This window comes from Dermacentor andersoni, chromosome 4 (genome assembly GCF_023375885.2).
Source record: "Dermacentor andersoni chromosome 4, qqDerAnde1_hic_scaffold, whole genome shotgun sequence".
Classification (NCBI taxonomy): Eukaryota; Metazoa; Arthropoda; class Arachnida; order Ixodida; family Ixodidae; genus Dermacentor; species Dermacentor andersoni.
This window is the reverse complement of record NC_092817.1, coordinates 100,071,688-100,089,004: the sequence shown is the minus strand read 5'-3', so window position 1 is coordinate 100,089,004 and position 17,317 is coordinate 100,071,688. Positions and strand designations below refer to the sequence as shown.

The following is a 17,317-nucleotide window of genomic DNA, read 5'->3' as shown; positions in this document are numbered from 1 at the left end:
GCCCAGCTTTCGGTCTTAAATCCGATGTGAGCTGGCAACGATGCAACGCAGACATCGCTCTTGCATTTACTGCGCGCGAAACCCAACCGAGGTCATAATTTCGCGCTCAGACGTTACGTATCCTAGGTTCCTAAGTTACGTGGGAGGCGTTTTCAGCCATGCATCTGTGGAAAGATTTATCCACCTCCATGGAACAATTGAGGAGCCATTCCACTCTGCGAAGGTGGATGACCATCGAAGCTGTAGCACGTCACAAGAGTAAATGTATATATTTTCATCATTTGGTAATGACACTCACGATAGCTTTGTAATTACTGTGTATACATTGATTTGTTCGGTTACAACTTCAGGCGGAATCTTGGTGAAGGTCTAATTCTATACACGACCGTTTTTTTTTTTTTGAGTAGTTGAGTAACTTAGATTTATGTGAACGAGAAGAAAGGGGGTTAACCGAGAGGCCCGATTTTTATTATTCGTATCATGAGAAGCCAACAAACAAAGACGTGAAGGACAACATAGCGGAAATTACTTGTACTTACTAGCTGAATTAAAGAAAAGATAAATTAATGACAATGAAAGTGGATGGAAGAACAACATGGTGCAGGTGGGGCACGATCCGGCGTCTTCGAATTGCACGCATCGCACGTGTAGTGAGAGCCTCGCACGCGTAATGCGAAGACGCGGGATCATGCCCCACCTGCTGCAAGTTGTTCGTTCATCGACTTTCATTGCCATTAATTTATCATTTTTTTAATTCAGTTAGTAAGTACAACTAGTTTTCCCTATGTTTTCCTTGACGTCTTTGTTTATTAGATTGGTGTGGCACTTCAAAGTTTTCTAGCACAAACTGAGTGAACCATTTCTTGTTTGGTTTTCAAATATCCCCATTGCAGTCTCCAACGATGATCACAGTTGAGCCGGAGGAAACTAGCCGATGAACGTGATTGAAGAGCGGACAAAGAGAGGGCAATGCCCGCGTAGACATTGCCGAGGCCGGTCGCACACCGACAAGTTGCAACAGTGTGGAATGACTCAAGATTCTTTGTCTAGCTGTACGTGGCCTTCTCATAGCAACTGCAGAACACAAAGGAAATGCGCTGCTCGGGGGTACCCATTGCTTACGGGGGTATGAGCCATTGATGATGATAGTTTTTGTTGATGCACGTAAAATTCACGGAACCCTAGCCACATACAGCTTCGCTGTAAAGCCAACCCGATATTTCAAACACAAACAACCCGAAAAAAACCGAAGAGGACTGTACAGAGCCCACTCCTCGCTAAGTGAACACCTGCTCCTAAGCATTTAGACACCTTAGAACGTTCGTTTTTCATGCCACATTTTCGCGCGACACAGAGTGCAGAAAAAGGGCACTCAAGACTTTTTTAGTTTTGCAACAATGCCACTGACTTTTTTTTTCTCAGTTAATATACCGAGGCAAGCAACCTACATAAGGATATTTCAAGGTTATTCACGAGCGCTACCTCCGCCGGCCAGCAGAGCGTGTACGCGATGAAGGATGGACTCGGGGCTCTCATTTGGGACAATTACCTGGCACGCGGATGCACGTAAAGCGCCGCCGCTGCATCATCTGAACAGGGCCATAAAAAACGCGGCTGGCCACAACCGCATCAGCGGGAGCGCCAGAGCCGTCACTGCGCGCGTGCGTGGTTTGATCGAAGGCCCGGCCGGGAAGGAAAAGCCAAATAAAAAGAAACAAGAGCGAAAACAAACCAAGAACAAGCCTCGATCGGCTCCGAGCGCGTGCAGCACACATGTCTGCCCCGAACGAGCGTTATTCCGCGCTGAGGATGTGTGTACACGTATACTATACACGCTCGGAGAAAGAAACGGCGCCGAGGTATGCCGGAACAAAACCAACAAGGACAAGGCCGCCGCACCATCACCGTCAGCGGCGTTTATATGGAAGGAACGCCACGTCGGGGAAGAGGACCCGATTGCAAGGCGCAAACGCTCAGGGCAAGGCGAGCCGAGCGCCGATGCATCTTGTGGTCTGTCAAAAGCCGATTTGCAGCCAGGCGCGGTAATTAAAAGCGGGAATGGCCGGCCGGTCTGCTCTCGCCTTGTGGGTCCTCTCGCCCGCCAGCGTCCTCGGCGCATTATTGCGTTGAGATGGCGCGCCAATTTGCTCCCCCCCCCCCCCCCCCCCCCCGACCGCAAACGTGTCTGGTGGACCCCAGCACGATCCTTCACCGTGTTTTGCGCGCTCTGTTGACAGAGAGGCAAGTGCGTGCCATAGCCTGTGCGTGGGCTAGGCTGGCACAAGGGCCCGGGCCAATATCGCGACACCCGCGTGAGTTCTGACCGCGCGCTGCAGTCCGGGGCTTATGTTGCTTTCGTACTGTTTCGGATAGCGAAAGAGTTTTCCCTATGGATTTCCCTGCAGCTGTGCCGCACGCGCTGTTTCAATATCGTATACATTCATGATGCATAGTTCAGGGTAACTTACTCTCCGTTTGGCAGTTTAGTGGTCGTGTCCGAGTAGCAAATTGCATCATACAGTGCGCTGGCTCAGGCCGACTTCTCTGCCCTCCATTAAATGAATTTTTCCGATTACTCCCCAGAACACCTCCAGAGGTGGGAAGGGAGTGAACAGGACATTATTTTGCGCAATAGTAGAGAACACCACTTCCTAAAAAAATATAAAAAAATTTGGAGGACGCCTAAGCTTCGCCTTTAAGAGTGGAACGCAATAGTATTCGAAGATCCCCGACTGCTTCTCACGCTTTTTGGCAACTACAGCATATATATGTATATATGTATCCGTGATGTTTACCAGGAAACGCTGGCGGCGAGCGCTATGCCTGAAGGCGGACTTTCTGGTAGAAACACGACCTCTTGAGCAGGCCGTGATGCAGCGAGGCTAGCGCCATCTGGAGGTGTTGCAAGAGACGGGCGCACCGCTCCGTGGCCTCCAAGATATTCGCGCGTCGGCGCGCGCAAATGGCGGATGCCGTGGCTGGTCTATGAATCGTAGAAACGCTGGAAAATGGGGTTTGAGCTATTGCGTAAAAGAATTATGTTTTCTCGTACATTCAAATTACAATCCGGTGCTATGATGTGTGTAGGTTGTGCAGAAATCGTACTTTACGATTTTTCAACGTATTTTAGCTTGAGAAATTCAGTTAGTTTAGTAACTTCCTTGTTCCACGTGGAGGGCCTGGGTATGCGTGGTTGGAAAACGGTTTTGCCGGAGCGACGTGTCCGCCGGACGCCGTCACCGGATTTTCTGCGACACGGGGCTCTTAACGCTTTCGCGTTGAAAAAAATTCACTCCGAACGGGGACGCAGTTAGGCAGATGCTGCTTTAGCGACCACTGCTCAATCAATAATGACATATTGTTATTGCAATATATATATATGTATGTTATACGGAAGTTCATCTCGATGGCAGGGTGGAGCACACACAAAGTGGATCCTTCTGGAACGCAATGTAAGTAACCTCTCACACACAGGATACACCATCACTACATGCCTTTACCTTGTGTCCCACGTCCCAGGTTCTTGTGCTCTCTGGGAGCCGCTAGCTCTGTGTGGAAAGCTTTTCGGGCCTCAGATGCACAACGACTACTGTAATTAGGGTGTCGTAGGAGTCGAAAAGCGAAGCAAATTTGTGGGAAAGGTGACGTCGATGCGTAGCCATAGATGTCTTCCATGTTCAATAAATAGATAAATAAATAAATAAATAAATAAATAAATAAATAAATAAATAAATAAATAAATATTTGTCCTATGTGCCCATGAACAACAGGGGGTCGAAATACTGGCACCCAGAAAAAATGAGAAACGTTGAAAGAAAAACAACCAGGATTAAAAGTTATAAGATAGAAAATACACTGAAACCAATAACAAGAAAAGAACAGAATAAACAGGTATATATTGAGCAACAATCCAGCGATAACACAGACTTGAGAGACTGAGTACATATACGGTAGCAAAGAGAAACTATGAGAAGACAGGAGAAAAGAACAGCTGTATCGAAATAAGGCTTAAGAGAGAGTGCGAAGTGCTCGGAACAGAAAGAGAACAAAAATTTTTGAAAGATATCAACCTGGAGAAAATGACAGTTGCATAAGAACTTGGCATTCAGTGAAGAGGCGAGTGTGTGCTGAAAGATGCAGGAACATGGAAGGGTCTATGTTCCCTGGTAGTATTCTGTGGAATTCGTAATGAAACAAACTATTATATCTGTGCATGCAATAATTCCACGAATGACGTCGTACAAAAAGAGGATGTCAGTAAGACTACGTTTGCAGCTGAGCGGCTGAAGCGTGGAACTTGAAGCGTGAAACTCGACAAGTTGTTAGTGCACGAGGTCAGACACAATCTTTATATTTACTGATCAACTTTTAACAGCGGAGCTGCGTAAGCTTTTAGTTCCGCCGTGGAGCGTTACCAGAAAAGAAGCGGATTACCAGAAGAAGCGGATTACCAGGAAGATCGCCATACTGTCAAGCGAGAAGCGATGCGTCGCCGCCGAGCTGATCCGGAACACCGCGCCGAAGCTGCGGCTGAGAAGATGATGATGATGATATGTGGTGTTTAATGGCGCAAGGGCCAGGTGTGGCCAAAGAGCGCCATGACAAGTGGTGATGTTGACGATGTATTATGGAGATGTGACTTGGCTGTAAAGTGGCCTAAAAATAGTTGCTGTAAAGTGCATAAAATCTACGTGATATAAAATTATGGCGATGACTAATGACGAATACTATGAACATTAAAATCCATCGTAAAAGAATGACATAGAAATGAAAATATATGAGATGGTAAAAATAGCTGGAGCACTGTTGCCTCGCCGGAGCCCTTGAAACACAAGGGCCTAGAGGCACGTGCTATACGAGAGAACTATCACAGCGCCATCCTCTGAAGAGAGGAGACGCTACGAACATGTGGGGCTAACAACATGTAATACAACATCTTTCAGGTAACTTAAGACTGCATTGGTGTCAAAGAGTGGTTCTGGGCCAAGTAACATAACAGGATGAAGGGGGATGTGCTGCCGGTACGCTAAGAGAAAATGTTTCCTTCTTTCAGATTCGGCTTCCCGACACTCCAGTAGAACGTGGAGGACTGTCAGCCTCTCCCCGCATCTACCACAGGTTGGAGGCTCGTTTCCCGTGAGTAAAAAGTTATGTGTTCCAAAAGTGTGTCCTATTCTTAGACGGCAGAAGAGGACATCTGTCCGGCGGGATTTTGTTACAGGAGGCCAGAAACCTAATTGTGGCTTTATTACATGCAGTTTATTATTTATTTCTTCGTCCCACATGCGTTGCCAGTGGTTTCGTAGTTTCCTTCTTAAGAAAGGCTTCAGGTCTTTGACAGGGACCGAAGCAGTAGGACTAACTGCATGTAATGAAATTGATGTAGCCATCTGATCCACTAGAACGTTACCCTGGATGCCCCTATGGCCAGGCACCCAGCATATAATCACATGCTAGTTAGATACATATGCTTTACATAACACGGAATAGAGTTCAATTAAAACAGGATTTTTGCACTTACAGAACGATATCAAAGCCTTCACAACACTTAGGGAGTCCGTAAAAATAACTGATTTTTTGAGTTTTGTTTTCCTTATATGCTTCACGGTCGACAATATTGCGTAGGCCTCAGCCGTAAAGATACTAGTTTCCGGATGCAGTACGTCGGATTCCGAGAAGGATGAACCGACGGCTGCATAGGACACCCCGTCGTGTGACTTCGATGCGTCTGTGTAGAACTCCGTACAGGAGTATTTGTGCTGGAGTTCCCGGAAATGCATTTGGATTGCAATCTCTGGAGCGTTTTTTGTAACTTCCATGAAAGATGTATCGCATTGTATCAACTGCCACTCCCAAGGAGGTAGCAACTTGGCTGGATGCATTAGGCGAAGTTCGAGAAGTGGAACATGCATTTCATGACTAAGCTCCCTCACACGCAGCGAGAAAGGCTGTCTTACGGAAGGACGATTACGAAACAGTGTAGCATTTGTCATGTCGTTAATGGTGTTAAAACAGGGATGTTCAGGATTAGAGTGGACTTTCAAAAAATATGTTTGGCTGATGTGTGTTCTCTGGATATGAAGTGACCACTCATTCGATTCTGCATATAAGCTTTGTACGGGACTCGTTCTGAAAGCTCCTGTGGCTAAACGGATACCCAGATGGTGAACAGGGTCTAGCATCTTTAGCGCGCTCGGGGCGGCAGAGTTATATACCACGGCACCATAATCTAATCGTGACCGGATGAGGCTCTTATACAGATTCATTAGGCACTTTCTGTCACTACCCCACGTAGTCTGGGATAGAAGTTTCATTAGGTTCATTGTTTTCAGACACTTTTCTTTGAGTTGTTTAATGTGTGGGACGAGAGTGAGTCTATTGTCAAGTATAACACCTAGGAATTTGTGCTCTTTGTTTACAGGTATCTGTTGTCCACACATTTGTAAGCAAGGATCCGGAACTAGGCCTCTCTTCCTTGTAAACAGCACACAAGAACTCTTTTGAGGATTGATTTTAAAACCATTTTTCTCTGCCCACCCTGACACCTTGTTCAAACCATGCTGTACCTGTCTCTCGCATACTGCGAGGTTACAGGATTTGAAGCCTATTTGAATGTCGTCCACATAGACGGAATACAAAATGACTGGTGGTAAGGAAGCACGAAGCGTTGTCATTTTAACAATAAAAAGTGTGCAACTGAGCACGCCTCCCTGGGGTACACCAGTTTCTTGTGTAAAAGGACGTGACAGCACATTGCCGACTTTCACCCGGAAGGTACGATTGCACAAGTAGCTTTTTATTATGTTTATCATATTACCATGAATGCCCATTTCCGATAAGTCTCGCAAGATGCCGTACCGCCACGTTGTGTCGTAAGCCTTCTCCATATCCAGAAATACCGATAGGAAAAACTGTTTGTGGATGAAAGCGTCGCGAATATATCCTTCAATACGTACAAGATGATCGGTTGTGGACCGCCCTTCTCTAAAGCCACACTGACAGGGATCTAGCGCTTTCTTCAGTTCAAGGAAGTGAATTAGTCGTCGATTAATCATCTTTTCAAATACCTTACAAAGGCAGCTTGTGAGGGCTATCGGGCGGTAACTTGCCACTAAGGAAGGATCTTTGCCCTGTTTCAAAGCAGGGACAACAATGGCTTGTTTCCATGCGGTTGGAAGGTACCCCACAGCCCAAATGGTGTTAAATAGTGCAAGTATTGTAACTTGCGTGTCACCGTGTACGTTTTTAATCATTTCATACATTATTCTATCCAGTCCTGGCGCAGAGCTCTTGCATGCGTTCAAGGCAGCTCTCAACTCTGCAATACTAAAAGGACGGTTGTATGGTTCGTTCTGACGACATTTTCTGATTAGAGGCTTACATTCTTCTATTTGTTTGTGTTTGAGAAACGATTGTGAATAATTTGTTGAGCTTGACACGTTTTCAAAATGCTCCCCAAGTGAGTCTGCCTGGTCTTGTAGTGTATCGCCCTGTGTGTTTACCAGGGGGAGTGGATGTGTTTGCCGCCCTCTAATCCTATTAACTCTGTTCCAGGCTTTGGCCTCATCCCTAAACGAGTTAATGCTCGATAAAAACTTGTGCCAGCTTTCTCTTCTGGCCTGTCGGCGGGTTCGCCTGCCTTGGGACTTTATTTTTTTAAAGTTGATAAGATTCTCTGCAGTGGGAGAAGCGCGTAGCAACCCCCACGCCTTGTTCTGATTCTTACGGGCGATCCTACATTCGCTGTTCCACCACGGTACACGTCGTTTGCATGCCAGACCACTCGCTTCGGATATGCATTTTGATGCGGCATCTATTATGAATGATGTAAGATACTCTACAGCAGCATCAATTTCTAGAGAAGACATGTCGGCCCATGAGATGTTAGTGAGAGTTCGAAATTTCTCCCAGTCGGCTGTGTCTATCTTCCACCTAGGAGCTTGTGGAGGATATTCGTTTTCTTTAGGTGATCTTAGCGGTATAGGGAAGTGGTCGCTGCCGTAAGGATTGTTGGCAACTTCCCATTCGAGTTCAAGCAGTATAGACGGGGAAACTATAGTAAGATCTATTGAAGAAAATGTTCTGTTTGCTAGAGAGTAATATGTGGGTTCCTTTTTATTCAGCAAGCACGCACCGGAAGAAAAGAGGAGCTGTTCAACAAGACGACCTCGCGCGTCTGTACGAGAGTCGCCCCACAGGCAGCTGTGCGCATTGAAATCGCCAAGAACAAGATAAGGTTCTGGCAATTCGTCTATAAATGACTGAAATTCATGCTTGTTTAATTTGAAGTGTGGGGGTACATAAAGCGAGCAAATGGTGACGAGTTTATTTAAAAGAACAGCTCGAACCGCCACTGCTTCAAGGGGCGTTTGTAGCTGTAAACGCTGACAGGAAATATTTTTATGAACCAAAATGGCAACACCGCCTGATGATACGACAGCATCATCGCGATCTTTGCGAAACGTGACATACGGTCGGAGAAAGTTTGTGTGTTGTGGTTTTAAGTGTGTTTCCTGTAGACACAGCACTTTTGGATTGTGTTTTTGGATAAGCTCTTGCACGTCATCAAGGTTCCTGAGAAGTCCTCTGACGTTCCATTGAATTATTGGTGTATCCATATTGGTAGTAAATAAGTGCTGTGTATACGGAAACAGATGTATTAATTACAGAGATTTCAGAGCTTAGGTTCCAGAGCTCTTTCGAGGCCCTGTAACCGGGGTTTTACTCTTTTTGAAGCGTTCGAGAGAACCTCGACGCTCCTTAGGCGCTTGGTGCGCCTTGAGGATGGGTGTAGTGTCCATTGCCTCTTGTGAGGCGCCGGACACGTGCTCTTGCGAGCGAGATGTTTCCCGAGAGAGTCCCGCCTTGGAGGGCAAGACCCCTGCGCCCACCAGCCCAGAGGTCGATGGGGCACCCTGCGGGATTTGGCTGCGCCGGCTGTTGCCAGCGCTGGAAGGGGCCGGGGAGGTTGGGACAGCCTCGGCGGCGGCCACCTTCGGGGTCGGTGGTCCCTCATTCTGCGTCGACGGAGCAGCGCTAGCTGCAACCGCCGCGGGGGCAGATGGCGTAACTGCCGACTCACTGCCTGTGGGTCGGACAGCCGCCGGAGGCCGTTGTGACGCTGCCCCCTGACGCGCCACATCGGCAAAGGTTTTCTTGGGCAGGTACGATACCCGCCTGCGTGCCTCCTTGAAACTTATATTTTCCTTTACTTTAACTGTTACAATTTCCTTTTCTTTTTTCCAGGATGGGCACGCCCGCGAATACGCGGCGTGCTCCCCATCACAGTTTACACAGTTGAGAGCATTCTCACAAGCTTCAGATGTGTGTTCGTGGGCACTGCATTTTGCACATGTTTGGCGGCCTCGGCAGCTCTGCGAGCTGTGGCCGAAGCGCTGGCATTTGAAACATCGGAGTGGGTTTGGCACGTACGGCCTGACACGGAGCTTGATGTACCCGGCCTCGATTGATTCGGGCAAGATACTTGATCCAAAAGTAATTATTAGGTGTTTCGTCTGAATCTCTTTTCCATCCCGCCTCATCTTAATTCTTCTGACATTGATCACATTTTGTTCGCTGAAGCCCTCCAGTAGTTCCGCTTCAGTCAGCTCAAGCAAATCATCATCTGACACAACACCACGGGTGGTGTTCATTGTACGGTGCGGGGTTACTGTTATGGGGGTCTCTCCAAATGACACTAGTTGCAGTAGTTTCTCATACTGTTTTGCATCGCGGAGCTCCAAGAGGAGGTCGCCACTTGCCATCCTCGACACTTTGTAACCTGGACCAAAAATATCTGTTAGGGACTTTGAAACAAGGAATGGTGAGATGTTTCGCACTGCTTTGTTTGGCTTTTCGGAATGAATAACATGGAAGCGGGGAAAGTTCTGGGTTTGGCGTCCAAAAAACTTGAAGACATCTTCGGTGCGCCCTCGTTTCTGAGGGCGATCAGTAAGGGAGGGGAAAGAAGTTTCCATGAAAAATGTATGCATTCGGCAACAGCGCCGACCGCCCACCACGGAGCCCAACGAGGGGACGCGGCAGAGCTTGCGTACAAGTCTGCACGACGCCAGTCGTACGCCGTCACTATAACCTAATATGGTGTACCCAAGGTTGGATAGCCACACAGGGTTAACCCTTGCCGCCAGGAGAAAGGAAGTAAAAAGAAGAGAGAAGGAGACAGGAAAGGTCAAAAAGTGAGAGATAAAGACGAAGATACGAGGAGGGAGAGACAGGAAAAGGCGACTGCCGATGTCCTCCAGGTGGGTCAGTCTGGAGGTGCCGTCTATGTGAAGCCGAGGCCGAAGAGGTGTGTTGCCTCCGCCGGGGGGCCTTAAAGGTCCAAACACCCAGCATCGGCTCAACCCCCAGGATCCCCTTTTCCCCAGACACGGCTAAGCCGCGCACGGCTACACGCGGGAGGGTCCAACCCTCGTGTGCTCGGGTCCGTGGTGTCGCAACACACCAAACGCCTGCTGACGCAGACGCCCCTGCGGGGTGCGGCTGAGAAGAGGCGACGCCGCGTCGAGGATCCCGAGTTTCAGTCCATGGAACGCGACAATCGGCGCCTGAACGCTCGGCGTCGCCGAGAAAGCGATCCCGGCCTGCGACTGCTCGAAAACTTCCAGCGTCAAGCCCGCCGAGACAACTTAGCAAAACCTCGCATAACCTCGAAAAACCTAGAAACAACTTAGCCAAGCTTACCATAGCCTCGCGAAACTTAGAATCGACTTAGCCAAGCCTACCAACAACTTAAGAAAATTAAGCATAACCTCGCAAAACATATAAACAACTTAGGTACGCCACGTAAAAGCTAGTTGATCACAAGCTCGGCTGTTGACTCCAGCCTTGCACCACTAGTGCAAGCTGCGCACGTTTATTTTTATGCACACGCTCGATTAACATGCTATTTGAATTGCCTGTGCCATATCCCACCGCTGAAGCGCGTTCAAGTAAGGGAAGACATACGGATGTGAACAATTTGAGGAAGGGAAGTCGAGTACAGAAATCTTTGTAAGTCTGCAGACAGACAACAACGACGACGACGACAATAATATTAATAATAATAATAATAATAATAATAATAATAATAAAAGCATCACAGATGCCTCCGCAACCAGCGTATGCGAAGCAGCGGCCGACAACAAAGGGCAGGGTTTGACCAGAACCCCCTTGTTTGAACCTAAAGACATCAGACGTTCCAGCGCTCCTCGGGAGACAAGACAGAGCGCACATGTCTCGTATTTTTCTGTTATGCGCTAACATACATTCCAAATGGGCCAAGATTCTAGGTGTTTATGCTGCGCGCGTTGGACAGGCAGCCGGTGGTGCGAAAATCGGTGAACGCCGTAATCAAGCCAATTCGAATTGACCCGCGGACTAGTATCCGTCGAGCGTGCAAGGTCACGTCGCATCACACGGCGGCGCAAAGCGTACAGGTGCTGAAATGCCGCGGGGCGCACGGCCAAACTGCCGACCAGGGGAACCAACTTTCTCGCCGAACGCGCACTCGTTTACACCCGCGACGCTTTGACTGATCGCACTCCGCGGGGCCATTCATCAACGCTTCTGAAAGTTTCGCGGCGTTTGTTTTACGTAGTTATTTCTCGTTGCGGCCTCCGTTCTCGGAGGCAGGCAGAATGTAACGCAGGCCATTTAAAACAAACTTGGAAGGATGGCGTGATTGCTCACGACTGCATCACTTTGATGCTCATTAATAGCTGAATCCTGGAGGCAGTCGCAGAAACTGCGCGCAAGACAACGCACGCCACGGACAGTGATTAAGAGCTGTGGTACAGAGCCGAGGCAAAAAAAGAAACAGTTAGCGGCCTTCGTATTATAAACTAATAGCAACAAGAAAAAGCGCAAGTGAGTTATAAGCCGCTTGGTTCCGCGAATCGAGTCATTCTTCGCTTTCCGCCGTCTTCTTCATGGTCGGCGGGTCGTGGTAAATGACGGCAGCCATTAAAGAAATATATAATAAAGAAAACGCACAGTAACCTAGTGGGAAAGAAAAGCGTTGGTGAAGGTCTTCAAGAATGTCACGCTCTTCGTAACGTCTACACAAAGAGAGAGAGAGAGAGAGAGAGAAAGAAAGCCAGAGAGACAGGATTCTCGTGTCTTTCCTCCTTTCCCCGCCTTCGCAACCCCCTCTAGGTTTCGGTAAAATACAGAGAGATCTAAGAACAGAAACTTGTCCCATGCATGGCAGCTAAAGTCGCACTCCATTTCTACGTAAGAAGACGCCATTGGAGTGACGATTACCCTCGAACTGCTCTTCTTCGGCGAGCGGGTGACAGGCCCTCCGAGGAGGTGACTGTTAGTAATTGCGTCCTTATGTTGAGCATTTCGGAAAGAGAAAAGCGGGCTGGAGAACGGCGGAGCAACGGCGACCCGCGCACTTGAAACGGTCCAAACACCGCTTCGCCCCCATCCCCCTTCCTTGCTTTCTATCCGTACTTGCTTTCTTCCTTTTTTTTTGCGCCTTCTAAAGGAATCTCCGAGTCAGTAATATATGACTTTAAAAAATTGGAGCAACTGTCCGACGCTTCCGGCCTTTGCTGAGTCTGAGTAAATATGTGCCAAGTGCTCTTGCTGCTGCCGCTTCTTCCCCTCCGAAAAGTGGTGCGCCCCAAAACGAGACGCGAGAATGAAAGCTGGTATAGAGACACGTGTGACTGTGTTTAGGGACGCATAATGCGCGGCTGAAGCACTTATTTGGGGGTTAGAGAGAAAGAGGGTGAACCTAAACAGGGTGGTGGCGAGGCGTTTCAGCGTGCTTCAGTCGATTGCGCCTGATTTATGGTTGAAAACAGAGGCGCCTGAAGTGACACCATGGCGTCCTGGCTATTCCAGGGATGTAGGAAACGAAATAAAAACGAGATGTTTCGCCGTCAGTCCGCAGAATTTCCCGTCACGACCTCATAATTAATGAAGCTCAGTGTCTTCCTGATCTCTCACCAAAGGGAGTCAGCAGTTGATGGTTAGCGCATCTTGACTGGCTCTACTTCCGCTGCCCTTTCACGGACTCGCGTATTCGTGGCCTCCCTTGCGAAGTCACCGTCTTCTTAAACTTCTCATTCCCTATAATAATGGCAAAATAAAGTTAAATGAAAGTTAGAGAAAATCCAGATCCCACGGAGCTGCAGCAGCAGGTGCAAACTAATTGAGCTTAAGTGCAGATGGTTTTTAAGTTTAACTTTAAGCGGCCAATTTCGTGGAAAACATCAGTACGAAAATTAAAATGTGGGTACGGTACGCTTGGCGTCCTATGGCTTGGTCAGCAAGGGCAGGAGTTCCCTGCATAGAGAGCCTATTATGATGTCACCCGGTTGAATGTTTACACGGATGCAAGTTTGGAGCACGAATAGAATGCAAGTGAATATAATGAGCTGCATGAACTTCCCGTCAAGCGTTTCTAAATGATTGAGCTCGACGACCCCTCATTTTCGTTCAATTCAAAAATTCTTATGGAATATTATCTTAGAGCATAAAGTGACTTGAAAGAACACTTTCCTCCGCAAGTCATGCGTCAGGCTCGGAGGGTGATAAAATAATGCTTAGAGGAAACAAGAAAGAAAGAAAGGAACCCTCCACCTAGCAGTTTACGCGGTTTCTCTAATTTCATTTAGCATTGGGATGGGTGACAAACCTACGTGTGCGGCTCATGCGGGACCCAAGAAACTATCGGAGACCTCCCATGCCTTTGTTACCGTAGGTACGACCCTCGCGACTATCTCCCGAAAGCAATAAACTGACTTCACTCAAGACCGTTTTCAGAACCGAAGATCATTGGACCATGGCCGTACGCGTTATTGGCACAGAAAGCAGCGACGGCGTTGCTACAGCATCTCAAATCAACAGCTCTCGCGATTTACAGTGTCGGTGAGCACCTTCCTGTGTACCCGCAAATAGTGCTCTTTCTCTTGTCTGCCAGTGCAGGGTAGCAAACCGGAAGTGCGTTTGGTTAGCCTCTTTGCCTTTACCTGCTTCTCTCTCTGTCTCTCTCTCGCAGGCGCATATCTTTTTTTTTTCGTACGTTGTACTGCTGCACAAAGATGCATTCATGCCGAACACAACATCATGGCCAAAGGTGAGGCAGAATGTTGTGCCCCCGTATTTGCAACGGTCTCGGCTCAAATACTAAATTCCTGGACTTTATCGAGTGTATAGGGCAGTTGCGCTTCTTCTCGACTGAGGTAGACAGTGCTTATGCGTAACGCTGCTGGCTGAGTCCTGCGATGAGGAGTTGTATCCTCAGTAACATGTCTGCATACAACAGTTCCTGCCATTAATCTTGTTAGTCTACTATGAGTCATTCTGAATCTGTCCGGTTATGAAGTTTGAGCCAAGCAATTGCCGAGGAGCATTGCGAAGGTGCAGCGTATATACCTTGTGTCTATTTCTTTTTTTTTTTAGTAGGAGGAAACAGGTTATTTAAATCCCGAACGAAATGCACAAAACGCTGTTCGGACCAACAGCTTAAACGCTAGTAGCCGGCCCAATATGCAGGTTATGTGGTAGGTTTTGCGTAACGGAGAACACAAGCAACGCTCAGACGCACCATGTCTTCATGCGTAAACATAATGTGCCACTGAAAAACACACCAAACCAAATTTTAACAGCCCCGAGTTCATGCTTGATGCGATCCAACGTACAATTCTATGAAGACAAACATGTCATAACATGTCATAACATCAAAATTAAGGTTAAAAAAAAGGAAAAAAAAAACAAAGGATCATTAACAATCTCACTCAAGTGAGCTAACTGGGTCAGAAATTTGGTTTTGATATGCCTAATAAATTGATAGAGTTGCAGAGTTTTAAGAAACTTTGTTACCTGTACGTATCTTACCAAAACAAACTCAACAATCCGCAAACGGAAATACAATTCTGTAGACGCCAGTAGGCTCTTCGGCAGATGACATCAATAAAAAAAATTCTGTAGAAGTTGATTTGTATGTAACTATGACAGATAGATTCGACGGTTCATTTGTGTTGTTATGGCAGTAGTAAATAATTTTCATAATCAGGCAGTTGCAGCATGATTTTTGAAATTGTAAACACTTTAAGCAGGATCATTACCGGACTACTTAAGTAGAGGTGAGGATTTACCCTCCCGTATTTCGCGTTGCATGGCAAGGCCGGGCAGGTATTAAAGTGCTCTTCACTTACCGTTAGCATAAGTTGATCAACCCTGGGTGCTCCTGCCTGTCGCTTCTTGCACACATGCGGTGGAACCTGTTTCGTAATAGAAGAAAAAGGGTACGAGACTTTGTTAATGGGGCACTAAATATAAGCTCTAAAGTTTAGTCTGGCGAAAAGGCGATTTTTTTTCAGAGCTTGATTTGCGATCATTTGGCAGGAAATGATTGTTTCTTTAGCGTACAAAGTCAACGGCAGAGTTTTTATTTCTTTCTGTTTCTTCAAAAAAGAACCTTAAAGAGTTCATTTGTGTTCGCTTAGCAAGATGACTGATTAATTGATCCATGGAGGTTAACGTCCTAAAGCAATATCGAGGCTGCGATAGACACTGTAGTGGAGGGTTACATATTAATTTTCACCACGCGGTGTTCTCTGAAGGGAACATGTAAATCTAAGTACGTGAACGTTCTTGCAATCCACCCACATAAATGTGCGGTTCATCATCATCATCAGCAGCCTGGTTACGCCCGCTGCAGGGCAAAGGCCTCTCCCATACTTCTCCAACTACCCTGGTCATGTACTAATTGTGGCCATGTTGTCCCTGCAAACTTCTTAATCTCATCCGGCCACCTAACTTTCTGCCGCCCCCTGCTACGCTTTCCTTCCCTTGGAATCCAGTCTGTAAACCTTAATGACCATCGGTTATCTTCCCTCCTCATTACATGTCCTGCCCATGCACATTTCGTTTTCTTGATGTCAACTAAGATGTCATCAACTCGCGTCTGTTCCCTCACCCAATCTGCTCTTTTCTTACCCCTTAACTTTACACCCATCATTCGTCTTTCCATAGCTCGTTGCATCGTCCTCAATTTAAGTAGAACCCTTTTCGTAAGCCTCCAGGTTTCTGCCCCGTACGTGAGTACTGCGGTTATCGCAGTACTCAGGGTTATCGTGGGCACTGCGATAACCGAAAGTAAAGTGCGGTTATCGCAACCGTAAATCGAGCCCGCGACCTCGTGCTCAGCAGCATAACGCCGTAGCCCCTTAGCCACCGTAGCAAATCATAACGTGATGGACACCACTTCACGACAAAGAGCTGTCATGTGAACATTGGTGTAAATCTGGGTGTGTCTGCACGTGAGCGGCGGGTGCTCTGAAAGATTGCTTCTTGTAGTAACGACCTTTGTGAGGAGAAGCCTGCTTCTGGAATATTATTCGTTTTCAAGCCGTGAGCCAGCACGTTCGAGTATTTGTGTAAACGTGCAACAAATGACATTACCATGCGACATATAAGCACCTTTAGAAATAAAAAAAAAAACGCCACGACGACTCCGCAGCCTGAGTTTCCGCTAAGCAGTTCGAATGTCAAGCACCCCAACCACCACTGGATGCTACTGCGCACTGCTCAGTAACAGTTGCCGTTTGCTCCGAGGCTGGCGCTCAAAAGATTGAATATGCAGGGCTCCAGGTACCTGGAAAAACTGAAATATTCTACTGCATCGGTCATGAAGCGGGCTACAAAGGCATCGTGTGCTGAGCGCCGATGATTCTAAGGTCCATTGGTGGTGGTGGTGGCACAAACCAGGCGTATCAAGACATGACACAGGGAGGGAAGGGATCTAAGGCGGTGGCGAAAGCGACTCTAAAGGTTGACTGAAGTATGAACGCGAATCTCTGTCATATCAAAGCAATGCGAACAGTGTATAAAGGGAACCATGTGCAGTAAAATCTGAGAAGAATAATAACGAAGGCATCAGAATGGAGCCGCGTGGCAGCTGCACGGAGGCCATAAAAACGTTTAGTTAATTTTTACCATGCAACAGTGCGAGGTAACTGTAATTTTTTTTTTCTCGAAAAGCGCTCCGGTGGTCAAGTCAGTCAGTGTAGCGCATGAATCTTTTATTCAACGCGCAAATTTTAGCTAAAATCATGGTGAGGGCGAAGCATGTGCCACGCCAGTCACGTAACGAGTCGTAGTAGACGTGACGTTGACATGATGTCATCCACTAGTCAGAAAGGCACGTAAATTAAATCAATATTAAATATTTAAACGAGAAAAGGGTTAAGGTAAACTTCTTTTTGTACACGATTTTCGCATAAATGCGATCGCTACTGCTTTGAGAACGCAGCATAACACGCTCGTCACTTCTATATAAACAAAACAAAAAAAGAAA

General features: G+C 47.2%; 1 protein-coding gene across 1 annotated transcript in view; it reads right to left on the bottom strand.

Moving 5' to 3' along the window:
* LOC126536542 (uncharacterized) overlaps positions 1 to 15,239 on the bottom strand; it is a 470,489-nt gene extending 455,250 nt beyond the window's left edge. The window contains exon 1 of the mRNA XM_050183554.2: positions 15,174 to 15,239. The gene's annotated coding sequence lies outside the window, so the exon portion shown is untranslated. The remainder of the gene's footprint in view (positions 1 to 15,173) is intronic.
* Between the last annotated feature and the right edge of the window lie 2,078 nt (positions 15,240 to 17,317).